Source organism: Macrotis lagotis, chromosome 7 (assembly GCF_037893015.1).
Source record: "Macrotis lagotis isolate mMagLag1 chromosome 7, bilby.v1.9.chrom.fasta, whole genome shotgun sequence".
NCBI classification, from domain to species: Eukaryota; Metazoa; Chordata; class Mammalia; order Peramelemorphia; family Peramelidae; genus Macrotis; species Macrotis lagotis.
The window spans coordinates 30909876-30932557 of NC_133664.1; positions in this window are offsets into that span (position 1 = coordinate 30909876).

Here is a 22682-nt window from a genome sequence, read left to right on the forward strand (position 1 = left end):
TAAAAACAAATGCATCAGTGAATCCTAGGCATCCTTAGTTATTCTAGTCATAGCCACATAAGTTGATAGAATTCCTTTGATAATGGAAGTGGGAGGGCATTGCTTAGATCTAAAAGGTAGATATAAAATTTGCAGAGTGATTTCTACTTGTTATGCTTCCCCCTCCCATTTCTAGCAGTCACAGCCTTTAGCAATCAACTAGGCTAGCTGTTTCTTGCATCCATATAGCCTAAACTTCAAAACTAGACCTCAAACAGGCTCTGCTCTGTAATGGATTCAGAGGACCTGGGTTCAAATATTACCTCTGACCTTCCCTATAGGACCTTGGACAAGTCACAACCTCTCTGTATCTCAGTAATCTTGTCTGTATCTATCTGTCTGTCTGTCTCTGTTTCTGTCTCTGTATTTGTCTCTTTCTCTCTCTCTGTGTGTCTCTTTCTCTGTCCGTCTCTGTCTATCCATCTTTCTGTCCTCTCTCTCCATCTCCCTTCCCCTCCCTCTCCTTCCCTCCTTTTCTCCCTTTCTCCCTTTCCCTACCTATTTCTCTCCATCCATTTATCGATAGATAGATCGATCGGTGGATCTATCTGTCTGTCTGTCTGTCTATCTATTTATTTATCGATCGATCTATCGATCGATCTATCTAGGATAATTTGTTGACTTCTTAGACCCTTTCTGGTTTTAATTGTATCATCATCTTGGCATGTCTGGATTAAACTCTTCTAAGTCCCCATTTCTTTCAATTGTCTTTTTAACATATGAGCATCTCAAGACCCTGTGGCAGTCTGTTTAACCTCCTCTGGACAGATGCCAGTTTATCAGTATGCTGCCTGAAATACAGTGCCCAGAACACAATATAATCCTCCAGATAAGGTCTAAACAGGGCAAAATTGAGCAGGACTTAACACATCTCTACTTATCCCAACAGGGAGCTGATAATAATGAGCTTCTTCTAATTTTAGTAGCCAAAGCTTTCTAAATCTTTCTCTGGAGATCATTAGTACTCTGGGATATTTGATGCCTCTTTGGAATGGCAGCTTTTAAATTGTGCATGTAGATGTGTTCTGATGTGAGAGTCATACCCCACTCGTGTATCATTTAAGAACAGAGAGGTCACTGAGAGGTGAAGTTGAAGAGGTTTCAGATGACAGTGTTTTTGCATTAGGATTTGCCTGAGATTCATGCTAAGAAAAAAAAATTGGCAATGAGAGCAGAGAATTGGAAAGTTTTGATCTTTTTCACATTTTTAAGAGATTTTGTTCACATTGAACTGTTGGATATGAGGATAATGATACAAATCTAGGGAGATTATTAGATAGAAAATACTTTGGTCAGCTGGGCTTTAAACAAACCTGTAATTGGTTAGGAAGAATGGATTACAGAGAAGGTACACTGCAGGCTGATGCAACCCCACTAGGATAGTGGGCTTCCTCACCAATCACCATGTTTCTTGTTCAATTACCACATAATCTTTCCTAGGGAAGAAAAGCACCATGCATTGAGCAATTTGGGAAAATGGTTGGAGAAAGACCAGGTTGCCTTAGATTACTCACCTTCCTGCTTGTCTTGATGCACATCAGAGGTCTGATAAATGGATTTAGTTATAATGCACTTAGGGGAAGACATAGAAAATGACCTGCTTCAGTTTGCAAATGTTGTGAAAAGGAACACTCATGGTGTAGACTCGGAAGAAAAAAAGAAAAAAGTCTTTGCAACAGAATATGACATAATTTCAGGAGATGTATATGAGAGAGGTAACCTTATTTGCCTAGATAGTCAACTTTAACCCTTTCCCCCAAGTCTAGGATTTCATTATTATCGGTAAAATTCTTTGTCTGTTTCTCCCTCCATCTTCCTTCCTTCTTCTCTCTTCCCCTATTCCCTCATTCCCTCTGCTCAATAAATAGCCTTTTGAGGCAGGTATACCCATTTAATAGATAAAAACTGAGAGGTTCTATAGGCTTAAGGAATTTTTTCAGGATCATCTACCTACCTAATAAGTTTCAGAGTTACACTTCTTTCGCTATTCCATGGTTCTTCTCAGAAAGTGTTCCTTGTAATGACTGTGGGCTCTGATTATAGATAGCATTTTCATTTAGTGATAATCAACTTTTTCAAGTATGAGAACTAACTTTTAATATATACATATGAAAATATATACAATATATATCTGTATCTTCCAAATATATACATATATATTTCCCTATGTAACAATGAGGAGACATCAGGACATAAAGGATAGAGAATTTAGGGACAGAAAGCCCTAGGTTTAAGTCTTGCCTCTGGTACTGACTGAACCCTGGGCAAGTCACAGACTCTCAGTACGCCTTTTTTCATTTGCTTCAGTCAAATGTGACTCTTCCTAACCCTACGGGATTTTCTTGGCAGAGATGCTGGAGTGGCTTGCCAGGTTCTTCTCCAACTCATTTTCTTCTTACAAGTTTATTTTACAGATGAAGAACTGAGGCAAACAGGGTGAAGTGACACCTCTAATAAGTGTGTGAGGCAGGAAGATGAGTCTTCCTGATTCCAGCCCCTGTACTCCTTGCATGGCAATCCTCCTAGTTTCCCTCTTCAGCACCTTAGACAGCTCTTGATTGCAGAGGAGGTGCTATTCTATATTTATAAACAGAAATCTCTTCACCTGGAAGTGCCCTATCCCAGTGAAATTCCATTCCTGGTCCAAAAAGAAAAGGTAAAATATAGGTGAAATTAATATCTATTGCTTGGGAAAATGTATGATGACAAAAATATTACTCTGAACTCAGGCTTAAAATTTGCATCTTTTAATAATACAAACAGCATCTGTGTACATTTGAAAACTAACCATGCATCTGTAGTTTTCTGTTGCTAGCAATTGCTATCTGTGTCTGTAAATTTAACTAGACTGGACTTTCAGGTGAGGTAATACAACTTATAGGAAGTGACCAAAGACTTTCTAGATGGAAAGGGCAAAGTCTGATCCCCTTTGGAGAATCTCTAAGAATTCCAGATATTGAGAACTAGAAAAGACCTCAGTCTCCAGCTAGTCCCATGCATTCTATGTGATACCTGACAGGTGCTCATTCATCTTCCACTTGAAGACCGTCATTGAGTCAGAAGCTACCACTTCTTGAGGAGACAGAGTGGGACAGAATAGAGATGATAGGGGATGGGATTTGCCTTTATTGAGTGGATGAGTAATTCCCCTTTCCTGAGTCTCTGATTCCTGATCTGTGAGGGGGTTGCACTGGAAAACCTCAGAGATGCCTTCTAGCTGTAGGTCTGGGACTTCTATACCACAATCAGAAATCAAAACAAGACTTTAGCCAAGAAGAGTTGAAGATTAAATACTTTGGTAAAAAGCTGAACATTAAATATTTTGGTCACATTATAAGAAGACAGAACGTATTAGAAAACCCCTGATATTGGGAAAGATTGAAGGAAAAAGGAAAAGGGAATGGCAGGGGATGAGGTAGAAAGATAGAGTCATGGAAGCAATGAACATGAGCCTGGACTAACTTTGAGAGATACTGGAGGATAGAAGGGCCATGAGATCCTGAAGAGCTGGACATGGCTGAGCAGCAGCAGCAGCAGCAGCAGCAGCAGCAGCAGCAGCAGCAGCAGCAGCAGCAGCAGCAGCAGCAACACTGCAGCAACAATGATGTAGAGCATTTAAAACATAAAGGAAAGAATTTCTTTAGGGAGGAAAAGATCTCATTTTCTGTCTTTCAGAATCTTAGTTAATCTTTCATACTCCATGATTAATATTATGTGACTTCTTTTTTTTTGGGGGGGTAGGAGATATATTTTTAGTCAAAGAAGATATAAAAGCAATTACAAAAGGTAAAACAGATAAGTTTAGCTTCACACTACCATTTTGACTCTGCCCCAGAAGTCGATGTAATAAATATTAAAAAATTATGTTTGAGAGGTGAAAAAAACCAAGACTGTTAGTTGGGTGCTAAAATAATTGAGACTGAGTTTGATGTTTTTATTGGAACTCAAAGTGCAAAAGTGTCTCTTTATAATATAACCATGATAACACCTGACAGTTTTTACTATTTTGAAGTTTATAATGCACTTTGAATGCATAATTCTCATTACTGAGGTATATATAATGGGAAAGAAAATAATTTGGCAGTCAGATCCCTGGGTTTGAGTTCCAGTTCTGCTACTCATTATTTGTGTAATCTTGGGTAAATTGCTTTAGTCTCTGTGCCTCAGTTCCCTCATCTATAAAATATTTGGGTTGGACTAAATGGTTTAACTCATCCAGAGTCAATGAAAATTCAGATATTCTTTTCTGTTTATTGCATCTCTCCATTGTTATATCACAGAACTTATTTGAAAGATCATTTTGAAGTCAATGATCTTATTTCTTATACCTCCCTAACACCAACTCCTTAAATTTAATTCAAATGCAGAATTTAAAAATAAATTTAAATTTTCTTTAATTTACAAATTACTAAAATATTCTTGTTTAAGAGTAAGCATAATACTCCAACCCCCACAAAAATATAAAACTTGAGAAATAAGTGAAAGAGAAAAAAATGTGTTTCAGTCTGTGTTCAGATACCATCAGCTCTCAGATGAATTGCATTTTTTATCATAATCCATCTTAGAAGTTACTTATATATTTTACCACAACTGCTGTTGCTGATTGTAATTTCCTTCATCCATTCCTCCCCACTACCATCTATTATATTTTCTCTCTCCTTTCACTCTGTCCCTCTTCACAAATGTGCAGTGGGGCAGCCAAGTGGTGCAGTGGACAGAACACTGGTCCCAGCAACCACCTGGCCCTGTGATCCAGGACAGGCCACCTAGTCCTTCCCCTTTGCAAAAAATAAAAAAGAAAATGTTATATATCAGACTATTCTCTTTTATGATCTACCCTTTCCTCTATTACCCACACCCCCCTTCCTCCATCCCTCTTCTCTCCTTTTTCTTCTAGATGTCTGTACCTTATTGAGCATATATGCTGTTTCCTCTCTGAGCCATTTCTAATGAGAATGCAGGCCCCTCATTCCCCCTTGCCTTTACCCCTTCCATACCATTGCAAAAGCTATTTCTTGACTCTATAACATGAAATATCTTATCCTATTCTACCTCTCCTTTCTCTTACTCCCAGTACATTTCCTTTTCACCCATTGATTTCATTTTACAATATTTTTTATCTTCAAATTCAGCTCTCTCCTGTTCCTCATATATAAAAGCTCCTACTTGCTCTATTAAATGAGAAGGTTCATATGAGTATTATCAGTATCATCTTTCCATGCAGGAATACATACAGTTCATCATCATTAAATCCCTCATAATTTACCCTTCTTATCCATGTTCTGTAGGCTTCACCTGAATCCTGTACCTGAAGATCAAACTTCCTGTTCAGCTCTGGCCATTTCAACAGGGACATTTGAAATTCCCCTATTTCAATGAAAGTCAATCTTTTCCCCTGGAAGAGAATGTTTGGTTTTGCTGGGTAGTTGATTCTTGGTTGCAGTCCAAACTTTTTTGCCTTCTGGAATATTATATTCCAAGCCCTATGAGTCCTTAATGTGAATGCTGCTAAGTCCTGTGTAATCCTGGCTGTAGCTCCATGATATTTGAATATATGAATATATGAATATGCTTATAATATTTTATCTTTGACTTGGGAGTTCTGAAACTTGGCTGCAATATTCCTGGGGATTTTTTTTGGGGGGGACTCTCTTTCAGGAGGAGATCAGTGGATTCTCTCAATTTCTACTTCTACTTATAGGATACAGAGCAATTTTCCTGTAGAAATTCTTTAAAAATGAAGTTAAGGCTCTTTTCCTGATTATAACTTTCAGGTAGCCCAATAAATTTAAAATTCTCTCTTCTGGATCTGTTTTCCAGATTAGTTGTTTTTTCAATGAGATGTTTTACATTTTCTTCTAATTTTTTATTCTTTTGGTGTTGAATTATTGTGTCTTGACTTCTCATAAAGTCATCAACTTCCTTTAGCTCCATTATACATCTGAAGGATTTGTTTTCCTCAGAGAACTTTCTTATCTCTTTTTCCATCTAGTCATTTCTGCTTTTTAAAAGCATTTTTTCCTCATTAACTTTTTGAACTGTTTTATCCATTTGACCTAAGATGGCTTTTAACATGTTATTTTCTTCAGCATTAATTGGATCTCTTTGACTAAGCTGCTGGCTTGGTTTTCATGTTTTTTCCTGCCTCTCTCTCATTTCTCTTCCCAATTTTTCTTCTACCTCCCTTACTTGATTTTCAAAATCTTTTTTGAGCTCTATCACAGCCTGAGACAAACTTCTATATTTTTTGGTCTTTAGATGCAGAAGCCTGGACTTGCTCATCCTCATAGTGTGTATTTTAGTCCTCTGTGGGACCAAAGTAATTGTCTATGGTCAGGTTCCTTTTTTCCCTGTTTACTCATTTCCTTGACCTGTACCTGGTTTGGGGGTACTTCCTGAGCTTTTGAGTATTATTGGGACACCCCACAAGGACCTCAGCATGTGAGGCTCTGACTGCTCTCCTGCCTGTGCTCTGGCCTGTGGAAGACCACAAGCTCACCCCTCTGTCCTGGGGCTGTGTGGAGGGTCCCTGCTCTATGGGGGCCCCAGACTGCCATCAGGGTCTGAATATGGCCAAATCCCCATAGTTCTGTTCCAGGGACAGAAGATACCCCTTGAAAGTCTCCCTCCATTCCCTTACCTTCTGTGGATTGAGTGCTCAGGGAGCAGCTGCTGGGTGGCTTCCTGCTGGGCAGCTTTTCAAATGCAGATTTAAAACAGTGACTTCATGTATTAGATGCAATTGAAAATGTTGACTTAGGTCTTTGGAGCTCCCACTCCTTAGCATCCCTGTGAAAATCTGTCTTATTAATTAGATGTTCTTCCAGATTTTTTTGAGTACATCAGTAGAAAATACCCTTAGGTGGATCCATGACAGTTGCCTTCTTCTGGGGCTTATTCTAAATGGTGTTGCAGTGACCATTCAACAAATTTGTACTTTTGCTTATTGTTCCCTAACCAACATTATATGTGCTTTGTAGGGCTATGAAGCTCTCTAGGGAGACATTCTGATTCTTTGATAACCTGGATATTCTTGAAGGGAAACTGAGAAACTGATATTTTGATGTTCTTTTTTTGACAAAAATATAGAAGCATCCACAATTGTCCCCAATAACTGCATTAAGGTCATATGCCTTTAATGACCAGGGCAACCAGTGCCTCATTATTTTTAACTTTAACTAATCCCTAGAGAGGATGTTCATGGGGTAAACCTCTTAATACTTTTCAAAAGTAGGATGAAAGCCATTTATTCATGCTCAAGGCCAGTATTGCTAGAATGAAGTCTATAAGGCAAAACAACAATCACCCTCTTTCATAAAAATGTTATACATGAATGGAAAAAGAATACTCAGCAGAAAAGTCTATTTTTTCCACCTTCGTACCCACCTACAACACCATTAAGATGAAATAGAACCTAGGATTTGGTTAAGATGATTAAGTTTAGATTCTATAAGACTACAGAATTGGCTCTGGTCACAAGACCTGATGTTGAAAGTTGGGAGGTTGGGGAAAAGTAAAATTGAGAAGAGACTCTACTCATTGTATTGTCTAGATTTGAAACAGAGAGATCTAACTCCAAAATTCAGAGAGCGGGACAATCATCTTGCCAATTGAGCCCAAATCAATCAGCAGGCATTTATTAGGCAGACACCTGTTCTAAGCAATTTTATATATGATATGGATATGAAGATAAACTTGAACAGTTCTGCCCACAATAAGCTCATCTTAGATTAAAGAAGATAATGCTTAAATGTACCATTTTATACAAAGTGAAGATAAGCTCATCTTTTATGGGGAGATAGCACCTGGGAGAATGAGAAAAGACTTAATGTCAATCATGGTAATTGAATTGGGTCTGAAGGAAACTATGGATTCTAAGAAGTTGACAGCAATTAGAATCAGTATATAAAAGGTACAGAGACAAGAAATAGGATCATGTGGCATAATTGTAGAATATAAGAAATACTAAAAATAGTTAATTATTTTTCTTCTATCTAGTTTTGATTCTTTTATTACTTCATGTGACTTGCCACATGTTTCTCCCCCTCCTTCTTTCTCAGTTTCCTCATCTATAAAAATGAGGCATCAATTATTTGTAAAATGAAGATAGTACCTGTAGCATCTGTGTCTCAGGAATATTGTAAAACTTCCCTGGGATCATGCTTGTAAGTTGCATCATCAACTTCAAATTGGCTCTCCAAATGCCTTGCTTGTGGTTGTTATGCGGTTGAAGGTGTTCCAGGAAAATTGTCATCAATGATAATGAATTACCTGAACGATTCATTTCACTTAGAAGACTATTATGAACTTTGTATATTTGAATTTTATTAACTTCACATACATTTTTCAAAAAGAAAATAAATATGAGATCACTAAGTTCCTAAGTATGAAAATAACAGCTCAGAAAGAAAAATTCTCTGTCTTTTTCTGGGGAGAACATATAAGAATCACTCCCTAATTCAGGAAATAGGGGGAAATATTCCAGGTCTGATTATCAGATGCTGAGAATGAACTATCCTTCTCCAGACATATTATTTTTATTATTTATTATATTTTTTGTAAGTTTATTTAAAGAAAAAAAAACAGTAACCAATTCTTTCCCCCCTCTACCTCTTATGCCTTTTAATGCTGAAAGAAACCAATTCTTAATCCTGATGGGAAATTTCATATTCTTTCTTTGGAATAACTTAGTAAATATGCCTATATTGACTATTTTAAAAAATACTGTCCAAATCACTAAAATAACCTAATGCAGAGATATTGGATTTAGATTTTTTAAAAATTCCATGTTCTGTATTATCTGAAAAATACAGTATTGACTGAGGGACAGAAATAAAAAAAATATAGACATTCTGTTCTAACTTACCCAGTAATACAGAAGGTAATATGCATAGTCTTTTATATGATTCTTTAAGCATGTGTCTTAAGGGATTGTTACTGCAATTGCTGTACGGTGGGATCCAGAGGATCTCACTGTGCTGGGGCATATTATATCATTTTTTTCTTCACAAAAATCACATGAAAATGTTCATTTTCCCCCCTAGGGAGAAATGGTCATCAAATTTTGCTCATTTGGTATCATCCTCCAGTGAGCTCTTCCTCAGGGCATTTTTTTTGTTCTATAGAGTGGATGTTGGTTTTCTTTGGTTTTGTGGTGAATAAAAAGAATTAGCTTGGTCTTATGACACAGAAAGTGACACGAAATAATTTCCAGATTTTTTGCCTAAAGCCTTGAAATAGCCTCATTAAACCTAGCCCTAAACTCAGTGGGAAAGGATGTTACAAGTTAGCTTAGAATTCAATTCATTTAAAAAATTAAATTCTGAACACAATTGCTTATGCTGAAACTATACAGGGTATCCCCAAAGTCTTGGTGTAATTTTGCATTGCTAGAGCTTAAGCCTTTGGGTATAACCATATGAGAAACTGGGGGACACAAAAATATTTCTATTTTAAAAATACATGGCAACCTTTTTTGGCCTCAAGAATTGTTTTTCCCAATATGTCTTATACTTTGCATATGATATATTGTTTGAACATTATGAAAAATGGGGCATGAAATGAAAAATGCAAAAATTCACAAGGGCAAAGAGTTTTATTTTTGACTCTGTGCCTGTCCTAGCTTTGTGATAGTACTTGTAAATAATAATATTAACAATAATGTTTTGTCCTTTCTAAGATCATGACATCAGGGAGATACCAAGAGAAGCACATGAATTGGACTTGATTGAGTAGGGGCTGTGCTAAGTCACCAGTCTCACTTTCTCTTCCAGAGTCATCTTGATCTAGTAGCCAGATATGAATCAGGACAACTGGAGATGGCCCTGGGTGTGAGGCAATAAGGGTTAAGTGACTTGCCCAAAATCACACAGCTAGGAAGTGTCTGAATTTAGATTTGAACTCAAGTCCTCCTACTCACTGCTCCATCTAGGTGTAAATAATAGGTATCTAATAAATGTTTAGTAAATTGAAAACTAAAATACAGTAGAACTTTCTAAGGTAGTTATTTTGGCCATCTTTGGTAAAAGATTGACCATGTGACTATTACTGAAACTCTTCACCGGTAGTCCTTAAATTAGTTACATAATGTTAGATTTAACCATGGATGAATATGTTTTAACAATGGACTGGTCATGTCATACAGATGTAAAGGTAACCTCCATTGGGAGATTTTTGATCTCAAGGAAAGTTAAGGAAGACACCTGAATCATGGTTGAAGTTCATGTGACAAGCATAAAGGAAGAAATAGATGAGAGCCAAAATTCTATGGGTAATATTGTTTACTCATAGATCTAGAGTTGGAAAGACCCTCAGATGACATTTTGCTTAATTTCCTTTTTTTTTTAATTGATGAAGAAACTAATTCTCAGATGGAGTGAATTCCCAAGGTCATTCAAATAATAAGTGGATTTGAATTCAGGTTATCATCCAAAGCCAATTTATCATCATCATTACCATTACCACCACCACCACCACCATCATCATCATCATCATCATTATCATGTGCTGTTATTTTATTGTAATATTAGTCTATTTGAGTCCTCCCTTGTTCCTGGTAAAATTACTTTCTGAGGAAATCTGCCCAAGAAATATTTTATACAACATAAATTTTTCTTAAATTAAAAAGTTATCTTTGACCCCATATATTGTACATTTGTCATATATAATCTCTTATGACTTAATCTACTTTATATGATCTGTTTCATTTGCATTATGAATTCTATTAATGTTTTCCTGTTCTTGTAAAAGTGCCATCAAAATTTTGATTCAAATAGCACAAAGACAAAACAAAGAAAAATGAGTTTTCTTAAGACAAATTTTCAAACCTCCAGAAAGGTCATTAATGGATTTTTAAAAACATTCACACATACACACACACAATCATCATGCTGCATGCTATTGAATGAATGGAGAATACATATCTCATGGTTAGAAGGGACACTCTGGGAACTGTGGCCTTTCTTTGATTTAATCTCAATAATGTTAGATACCTGACCTAAAATTGCATGATGATTAGTAAAATTAAAAAAAAAAACATTTTGACATTTTGATGTAAAGATTGAACAACCATACTTTTGACAAACCTAAAGACATTAGTTTCTTGGATAAGAACTTACTATCTGACAAAAATTGTTGGGAAAACTGGAAAATGGCAGAAACTAGGCCTGTATCCACATCTCACACCCTATACCAAAATAATGTCAAAATGGGTACAGGATTTAGACATGAATGGCAACAACATGTATAAATGAATAGACTAAGAAGTACTCTATCATATCTGTGGAAAGGGGACAAATTTATGAATAAACAAGAATAGAGTACCTTATAAACTACAAAATGAATGATTTTGACTACATTAAATTAAAAAAAAATTGTACTAATAAAATCAATGCTACCAAAATTAGAAGGAATGCAGGAAGCTGGGAAACAATCTTCACTACCAGGAGCTCATATAAAGGTCTCATTTCTAAAATATATAGAGAGCTACATCAAATTTATAAGGTTACAAGTCATTCTCCAATCGATAAATCGTCAAAGAACATGAATAGACAGTTTCGAATGAAGAAATGAAAGATATACATATAATCATATGAAAAAATGCTCCAAATCATTATTGATTTGATAAATGCAAATTAAAACAACTTTGAGGTATCACCTCACACATATTAGATTGGCTAAGATGACAAAGAAGGGAAAATAATCAATGCTTGTGCAGTTGTGGGAGGATTGGGACATTAGTGCATTGCTGGTGGAGTTGTGAACTGATTCAACATTCTGGAGAGCAATATGGAACTATGCCCAAAGAGCAATAAAACTGTACATACCCTTTGACCCAACAATTTCAATTCTAGGTCTATATCCAGAAGAAATCCTGAAAAATGGACGAAGTCAGTCCCACATGTTCCAAATTATTCATAACAGCTCTTTTATAATGGCAAAAAATGGAAATTGAGGAGATGTCCCCCACCAATTATGGAATGGTCAAACAAGTTATGGTACATGAATACTATGGAATACTATTGTTCTATAAGAAACCATAAATGGTCGGGCTCTAGAGTAGCATGGAATGAGTTACAGGATCTGATGCTGAACAAAGAGAGTGGAACCAAGAGAACAATGTATACATTAACAACATTGTGAGATGAACAACCTTGATGGAAGCAGTTCCTCTCAGCAGTTCAGAGAGCTAAGACAAGCATATTAGACCAGCTATGGACAATGCTTTCCCCAACCAGAGGAAGAAAAACAAAGCAAAACAAAACAGAACCCTTCAGAATCTGATGAACACTTCATTCACTTAAAAAAAAAAAACTCTTATGTATTTCTTTCCCTTAATTCTAATTCCTCATACTGAAAGTGACACATCTGTAAATATGTATAACAAAAATGTGTAGGTACAATATTAGCCTGACTTTTCACCACTGAGGGGAGGTGGTGGGCAGGGAGGGAGGGTGGAAGGAAATTATGTAATGTAAAAATATGAAAATGCATATGCATGAATATTGAAAAACTTTCATAACATGTATTTGGAAAAATAAAATATATTTTAAAAAAAGATTGAGGGGCAGCTAGGTGGTGTAGTGGATAAAGCACCAGCCTTGGAGTCGGGAGTACCTGGGTCCAAATCCAGTCTCAGACACCTAATAGTTACCTAGCTGTGTGGCCTTGGGCAAGCCACTTAACCCCATCTGCCTTGCAAAAAAATCCTAAAAACAAAAGATTGATCAACCAACAAACTTTTGTGTTCATTCTATCAGCCCATTATTAGCCAGTAGATTTTCACTGAGTATAGAGCCATGTGAAAAGCACTGGACTAGGGATTTTAAAAGGTGCAAAGGGGTAAAAGGCTGAAAATTATAGACTATCAGAGTTGGAAAGGACCTGACAAATCATCTAGTTGTATTCCTTCATTTCACATATTAAGAAACTAAGGCAGAGAGATGAAGTGCCTTGACCATGGTCACAAAGATTAGAACCCCAAAGTAAAACTGATGGGATTAAAAAAAGAGAAACATGAAATAATTAGAGATAATAAACAATTCAGTGTTCTCCATGAAGACAGATTGTTCAGAATGAGGGTGGCAAATAAGTCAATCTGTTGAATTTTCTCCTGGTCAGATCATACTTCGAGTAGGATCATTTTCTGGTACTACCTTCTAGGACAGGGGACCCAGAAGGTCTTTTTTCTAGCAAGGGCCATTTGGATATTTATAACATCATTCATGAACCATACAACATTATCAGCTTCAAAATTAGTCTGCCTTATTGGTCAAACATTTAATTAATTCACCCCTAAAAAGCTCCTAGATTTGTTGAATTTTGGATTCCACCTGCAGTTGCCTTGGCAGTGCCAGGCCAAATTATTTATTGGGCCTTATACAGCCCACAGGTTTGATGTTATAGGAGGTCAGTGCTAAACTGGAGGAAAGAGATGGTGAGATGATTGGGAATGATGCTGTAGGAGAAATGAGCTGAAGGACTGAGAAGTATTTATTTTAGATGAGAGAATGCTTAAGGAGACAGTGAAACCTATCTTTCAGTATCTGAAGAACCATCAGAGGGAAGAGAGATTTGGCTTGGTCTGAGACAGTATAGGTAGAAACAATGGGTGGAAATAGCAAAGGGATGAATTTAGACCTAATATGAACCAAAAAACCAATCAAAGCAATCCTTCTCATTTGGAACTAGCCAAAAGTGAAATGGGCTCCTTTGAAAACTAACAGGCTTCTCCTCATTGAAAATTACAGGATTCTAGATTCCAAGCTCAATGGAGCATCTGGTTCAAATCCTTCATTTTAAAAACAAAACTGAGGCCTAGAGAGGTCTCCATCTAGATAACCATTTATGGGGAATGTTCTAGAAGCAGTCTTGGTTTCTTTGCATTCTTTGGAATCTTTGGATTCTAGATGGCAACTAAGCTCCTACCATGCTCTGATTCTGTAAAAATATTTCAATAAAGATCCCACACACCACATGATGAAAGGCAAAAATCAATGGAATAGGCAGTTAGTACTTTCTATGGCCAGAGGCAGGCCAGGTCATTGAGGACTGAGTGATTGGTGAAGATTTCACAGGGAACTAGGCAGAGATGAAAAGGAATGGGGAAAGAAGGAAGTGGGTTCTGTTTGTTCAGAAATATGGAAACAAGAAAACACACAAAATTGAGAGCTATGAGTCAGTTAATTAGAATAAAATTTCATTTTTTTTTTGCAGCTCATGCATTTACTCCTTATGGAACTTTGAATGACCTAAATCTCTTGTGGATCTCAGTTCCCTTATCTATAAAAGGATGAATTTGAATGAGATGACTGAATTTCCCTCCAGCTCCATTACTGTGAAACTAATTCCACATCTTATGACTATCCACTGTGTGACCATGGACAAGTAACCTAACCTCTAGGATTCCCATTTTCAAATTTGTAGTATCTACCTCAGAAATTTGTTGTTAGGATAGTAGATGTAAGTTACTAATTCTGTTTCTTGGTGGCATTATTGGATAGGAACCTATGATACTTTTCTTAGAATAATGGAGTATAAAGAAACTGATAAAATTGAAATATGGTTATTAAAACATATATTTTTTTTGTTCATGGAACTCAAATTAAGAACACCAATAGATGAGAGCTCCCAATATAAGGGAAGATTCCTTGTGATGTATTTGTGGGAGAATATGGATGAGTTATACAAAATCTACAGGCATGAATGGGTTGCATCTACTTCACTGGATGGCATGAGTGTGGATGAGATGGCATTGAAGTACTGAGCAACAATTACTCATTGATGGAATTTATGTGAGGTGTACTCATTTCTGATTTGGACTGTATAAAGAATTAAACTGACTTAGGCTAATGATGTCAATCCAAGGAAGGTAACATAAGATTACCATCCATTTCTGTTGGCATCACCCCAGGCAGTTCTGGAACTTTGAGGACATTTGGCTGCTAACTTTAAACTCTATTGGCAGTATCATCAAGTAGGAGTACAAATTTTACAAAGCATCTCTTCTTACTGAGAAGACAAAAATATCCACAATTTGCTTTTAGATAATTCTTATTGAAGGGAAATATATTTCCATGTGAGATCCATATTCCATGTAGAAATATTGGGCCTTGACTAACTGACTGTAGTTTTTGGATGAATTCTGCCCATGCTTTTCTTTCCAAAATCCTTTTTAGTTCTAGCTACAGCTTTCCCACTTTGTTCATCAAAACCCAGACTTAATGTAAGATTCAAAATGAATGGTATGTCAGCCTGGTTTTTATGTCTTTCAAATAGTTTCCTTCATTCAGTAATAGGTTGTATGTTTTCCAAATTAAGTGATGACTGAATGTTATTAAATGCTTTCAACAGAAACTGAAAGACAAATCAGTTCTGTAGGTTGTCAAGGTAAAAAGAAATCAGAAATCCAGGAAAAGCTATTTTCCAGGTCTTTATGTGTCTTGGAGAGTGGAGTCAAAACATTAGGCAGTGTGGTACAACGAAAGGGTGCTTGAATTAGTTTCAGAAAGTCTGCTTTCAAATCTCATCTAAGTGATTTAAGTGTACTTGGGCAAGTCACCTCACCAGTGGATCATAAAACCTCTATATTCCTGCCAGCTTTAAATTTCTGATGCCGTACTACTAAAATGATATTTGAAAATTCAAGCTAATAGATTCCAAAGATCTGTGTTTGATTCTTGACTTTTGCTGAAGGTCACAGACCTGGAAATCATAAAATTCATTCAGATGACAGATCCCTATGTCTATATCTCTGTCTCAGGTGTCATTCTAACTAAAGGTTTTTAATCTGGAATTCATGGAGCCCCAAAAGTTCCATGGAGGAATTTCAGAAGATATATAAGTTTGGATGGGAAAATACATCTTGATTTTTACTAACTTTTGGATTCTTATGAAATTATTTTATTTAATTTTATTGAATGCATTAACCAAGACAAAATATTTTATTCCTTTCCTTTATACACATATTAAAATATCATTTTTAACATTTTCAAGAACATGTTCAAGAGGAATTTTCACTTCTTCTCCTCCAATAACTCTAGTATATATTATTCCATTTGATCTTTACAATAATCCAATGAAGTGGTTATTATTATCCCCATTCATATTTATTATAGATATCAAACCATGCAAGTCACATTTCTATGTTAGCCATGTTCCAAAAAAGCAAGAAAAATAAAGTGAGAAAATTATCTTTCTATTTGTACTCAGAATTTGTCTATTCTCACTGTGGAGGTAGATACCATTTTTCATCATTAATCATTTGTAATTGTCCTTTTTACTTCAGCTGAAGCACACATAATATGTTCTGTTTCATCCTTTTACCTCTATCCCTGTGTGAATATCCCTGCTTCAATATATTTCTTATAAACAAAATATTGTAGGATTCTGATTTTTTAATCCATTTGCTATTTGCTTCTGTCTTGCATTCACCTACAGAGTTAGGATGACTTACTCTGCATTTCTCTCCAACCTGTCTTTCCGCATTTGTAGTTTTCTCTCTCTCCTTACCCCTTATCCCTCCTCAACAACATTTTGCTTCAGACTTCAGTCTCCCTCAATTTGCCCTCTCTTCTAGCTCTTATTTTGCTTTGTTTAGATCATAATTGTTGTCCTTGCCTTTTACTGAAGCATAATAAATTCTGCTCCAGTCCCTTACTTTAACTCTGTATGTGCCTTTTTTTCAAGTGTCTCTTTTAAACGCCATATTATTGATTTCTGTTTCTACTCATTCTGCTTTCTACTCCCATTTTAAAGATGAGTATAACACATTCACAGTGATGATAGTTGTATATTCTCTTCCATCCTATGTTCCTATGTTTTTCCTTCTATCTGATTTTAAAACCTTGTTCCTCCTCCAAAATCTACTTCCTTTAAACCACCTCTTATAATTCCCTTCATGTTTTCTTTTATCTCTTTCCTCTTCTACTTCTTTATTGGGTAAGATAGATTTCTACACCCAACTGAATATGTGTGTATATTCCTCCCTCTTTGATTCAGTTGCTTATGAATGAGTTTCTAGCATTGCCCACCCACTCCCATTTTTCTCTCCAAGATAAAAGCTCTTCATTGTGAATTTCTTTTTTATGAGATACCTTTCCTCATCCCTTCTCTTCCTTCTCTCTTCTCAGTGTATCCCTCTTTCTCACCTCTTCATTTTTTGAAGATCATCCCAACATAATTTATTGACATCCATACTTTCTATGTATAATAATGATAAAGTTCTGTGGAGTTATATGCATCAATTTCTCATATAGGAATAAAAGTTTTAACCTTATTAAGTCTTTTATAAATTCTGTCATATTTACCTTTTATGCTTCTCTTGAATCTTGTGATTGAATGTCAAAATATTTTTATTCAGTTCTATTCTTTTTTTATCAGAATCAAGAATAATTCTGAAATTTTCAAATCACCTTTATTTTGAAAGAGATGTCAACAGACAACTCTGGAAGGAATGGTGCTGCTTTTCTACTTAAACAAAAGTCATTTCAGTGCTTTGAAAACTTAAGATAGTCTGTTTAGGTTTTAGCAGTAGGAGCTCCTTGATCCTTAAGGCCTTGTCAATTCATGTTCCCTAACTATTCACAATGATCACCCTTCCCCCCTTTTAATCTCACAAAAACCTTAACTTGATATCAGATTACACCAGTAATGGACAAAGTAACCAAGAAGAAATATTCAGGAATAGTGGCAATAGGATTATATTTTCTCCTTAACTCTTGAAGCTTCTTCTTTGAAATACGTTTGGGAGTAAGGTATTAGGTGATGAATTAAGTTATTAAAAACCCAGATTAAAATACAGGTTCTATCTATGTGACTAAGGCTGAAAAAGTCTCTATGAGGCAGCATGGTACCACAGAGTCCTGAATTTGAATTAGGAGGACCGGGGTTTAATTGCAGATTCTATCACATGCTAAACCAGTCTATGATCTTGAACAAATTCTTTTCCTCTCTGGATTCCAGTTTCCTCACCTTTAATTGAAGATATTGGATAATATTACCTTTAATACTCCATTCAACTCCAAACTTATGAGCCTATGATCTCACATTTTTATGTGAGAATGGGCAAATCATTAATCCTCTCTAGGTCTCAGTTTTCTTAACTGTAAAATAAGGAGTTTAGACTAAATAACAGCAAGAGGTTCTAGTTCTGACTCTGAGACTCTACAAAATATTGCATGCTCCACTTATTACCCTTTCCATTCTTCATTGACTTGTAGGCTTTAAAGCCAAAAACTTAATGACACTGAAAGTAATTTACAGCAACTTTCCTTACCTAGGACATTATCAGAAGCTTCAGATTCTTGTTCTATAATTGGATTCTTGGGTATTTTGTGATAAAACAAGAGCAAATAGTGAGGTTAGGATTTGAACTCCAGTATTCCTGATTATTTGTCCAGTGTTTTACTATGTCAAATATATTCCAAAGAAGAAAGAAACTTCTGTGTGTAAGGAAAAATCTTATTTTTTCAGCTTGTTCTGCTTATTTCTTTTGATCTAGCTTGCCCATGATTAGTTTGCATTGCCACAAGGATATTATCTCTTCCATTTCTTGAGAGCCTATCTCAATACTTCTGATCTAGAGATGTAAAATTTTTCATCAATCTTATTCCTATGTCAACGATTCTTTGGGTTGAGACTTTAAATTATATTGTGGAAATGTTGATATCTAATCAAAACCTTTGAAACTGTCTTCTTTCATTGTCACAAAAGGAATGCTTGCTTTCTATGAATTTGTTTTCTATATTATAGTCTAATGACTTTAATCAAACAAAACAAATATTTTTGCATTAGCTGGCCTTGATAATTCATTTATAGTTCACCTGCTCAAATCAGGGCAAATGGATTTGGGACCCCCTTCGTAAGGCAAAGTTTTGGAAATTACCTGGATGCTTTCTATTATTTCCATTGTACATGACTCTTTTCCTATTATTTGAGTTCATGTGGCCATAGATAAGCTGGCTGCTCCCACTATAACACAGTGATTTTGGGTTGGTGTTAAGGTTCTCACTTTCTTAGATTTATCTCTTTTCTGATCTGTAATACAAATTCCTTTGGATGCAATGTATTTCATTTCTTAAGGTCATCCAATAATTCAATAGGGTAGGATCTGTGTAATGCTCAATGCTTGCATTCACTCCTTTGAGGGGTCTCCCAGTGTTCTTTTCTTTTTTTTCTACTTATATTTACTATAGACTCTCATAGTTGGCAGGGGCTTTGTAGCCATCTCATCTGACCTTTAACTTAGAGATAAATCCCTCTGAAATGTACCTGAGAAGTAGTCATTCAGATTTAATCAAAGGCTCACAATGAGTCAGTTTATTCCACCTTTGGAAGCTTTTCTGTACATGTTGCCAAAATCAGTATCTTTAAATATTTTGCTAACAGATTTTTAAATATGCACTCCCAGGTCAAAGAGAATTGATTCCCTTTTTCACACCACAGTCCTTGGGATACCAAGTAAAGCTATCATGTCCTCTGATTCTTCTCCAGGCCAAATCTCTCAAGTTCTTTCAATGGATTCTGCTTGTTTTCCTCTGAACATTATTTAGCTTATGAAGATCTTCCTTAAACTGTGTTACCTGGAACTAATCTGGTACTTTAGATGAGATCTGTCAAGGTCAGTATGATGCAAGCATGTTATTAAAGTGGCCTAGTGGTGCTCAGAGTGCCATGATAGTCTCCCCTTAAGGACAACTGCAAACTTCTAAAAAAATACTCATGGAAAAATGCTGACAATAAAATTTTTTAAAGGTTAATAAAATTGTATTCTTCGAGAAATATTTTGTCTACCATCAGTTTATTTTTCTCCTTGATAATAAACTCATAAAATAACATTTTGTCCTGGCCCTTGATAGGCATCTCAGCACCAGAGAGGCCATTCAAAATCTTAGTATAAGAGCCCTACTCTCAGAAGGGCACTTTGGAGCACCCATAGTGTCTCCTCCAGTGGGAGCATATTTTCTTACTGAAACACCCCACTTTCTGCTGAATGGCTTTATGCTCTGTGTCTTTATGCTCTCCAGTGCAGTGCCACCCCTATATGAGGTAGTGTGTAAATCAGAAATGTATGTTAGATCCCCCTTTCCTTTTTCTTCTTTCCCATTACTTGCAATAAATCTTTGCATTGAAATGATTCCCAATGTTTTGCAGGCTATTCTCAGCACCCAAACTCATTAAGGGGTTATTTTCCCCAATGTTTCTTACTCATCCATGGATTTCTTCTTAGGCATAAATTGGGTACTCAGACCAGGATGTAACCTATTGGCAGCTGTACTTACATTGGGAAGTGGGGTACTGTGAGCCCAGAGATAAAAAGTAAAGGTCAATAGGGAAACCATTGATCCTTTCAGAAGAGATTTCTTATGTCAGAAAACTCACAAAATAGAGTCTCATTTCTTCAAACCTAAAAGAACTCTGTCTCTCTTGACAAAGTCAAAGATTATAATGGCTTCTGTTAGCTTATCAAGCACAGAGTCCGTTCAAAAAACTTGTGTCAATTTTGAAAGGACTGCTGTCTAGGCATATACTTATGAAACTGACTATTTGTACCCCAGTATCAAACTTTACTTTTATCCCTATTGGATTTCATCTTATTGTGTCTAACTCACTTGTAGTTAGTATATCAAGATCCTTTTGGATCTTGACTTTATTGATTGTTCTTTCAGCTTTGCATCATGTACAAATATAACATAACATAACACAACACAACACAACATAACACAACACAACGTTATGTTATAATACCTTGTATTATCCATATCTTGACTTAAGTCATTGATAAAAACACTAAAAATACCCTACTACAGGCCTCCTACCACATTGATTTTGACCAGCTTTTGGCAGTCCAGCACTCATTTGTTTTGCAAGTATTCAATTGTATTATTTTCTAATTCTGAAGTATCATGCACACTGATCCAGGCCACATACTCCCAATGTAGCCTGGACAAAATTAAAATGTAATAGAGCTATATTTAACAAAATGAAGCATAAATAATATTATATTTTAAAGTCAATATGCTGCTTGCATCCTATGTATGAATTAGTGACCCTGTTTTCTGTCTGAATTGAACACACTAGTCTAATCCATCTTTTTCCATCTTTACTGTAAAAATAGTATGAAATACTTTATCAAAAGTCGTGCTAAAATCTGCCTCAACCACAACAATATAGCATTCTTCTTATCTACCACTTTAGTATGACTGGTTGGTGATGCCATACTTTCCAGGGAAACACACAATACTGAATCCTATGGAAAACCCCTCATTTCTGTTTTAGATTTCATAAGACAATAGACTTCAAACTGGAAGTGGGGGGAAATCATCTTATTCAACTCCTTTGTTTCCTGAGGAAACTGAATTCCACAGAAGGGAGTGATTTGTCTGAGAACACATTCATATTCTTTGATTCCAAACTGAGAAGCTTTTTTCCCCATTGACTCACTGGCTTACCTTATTTTTCCCTCAAAAGAAAGTTTGACTTGGCTCATTATGAATCTCTCCTTCCCCAACAAATCTTTCTCACAATAGTACAAAAGACCAACCTAACAAGCAGCAGCCCAAGATTTAACCTCTCCCTGTTTTGATGTTCAGGATATGAAAGAAGCTGGCGAATTGTTAGGACTCTTGCTCAGAGCTGCTCCTTGGAACCCTTTCAGCTGTCCTGGCTTCCTCTTGTGTTCTCACAGAACCAATCTCCCCATTTAGACACTGTAGTGATTGGAATCAAGATAAGATGACTTGTGGATAGGGAGGGAATTAATCATTTAATCAGTTATGTATAAGCTGAAGTGTTTAGTGATCTGAATTGCTTTTTCTTTTGTGCAATTACCTTTTTAGTAGACCTAAATTAGAACAGTGAAAACACGTTTCTGGTCACACAGACTAAATTGGTTTGAGGATTCAAATAATATTAAGCAGCAAAAATTCATACTTGTCAATGGCCTTAAGCAAGACATTAAATAATATTATTATGGAATCTTGGTTAATTTACACTGATAACTGGTCAACAGTCATTTAAATGACAAATTAGAATGTAGAAAATGCCAATCCAAACAGAATAATACACTGCTCTGCAAGCAATCTGGGTTATATTACAAACAGCATGATGGGATGGATAGTTCATTTCTTGGATCCAGGAAGAACTATTCCCCAGTACTCCCTCTCGAACCTACTGGCAATGTGATCTTGGGTAAGACCTTTTCCCACTCCAAGTTCTATAGCAACTATATGAGACTATGTTCATTGCAGAAAAATAGAAAGAGTTACTTCACTTGGAAATTCCCTAATTCAATTCAATTTTAGGGCCAGCCTTTAATCTCTATCCCAAGTCTGAAGATGTTGGAATTCTTTTACCAGGGGAGAATATGTGTTTACATACATACATACACAGAAACATGAGTGCAAATATATGTATGTTATATACACAGATTTATTTATATATACAGGTATTTATACCATATGTGGTAGCTAGCTGGCACAGTGGATACAGTGCCAAGCCTGAAGTCAGGAAGACTCATTTTTGATAGTTCAAAACGGGCTTCATTTGCTAGCTGTGTAACCCTGGTCAAGCCACTCAACCCTGTATATCTCTGTTTCCTTAACTGCAAAATGAGCTGTAGAAGGAAATGGCAAACCACTCCAATA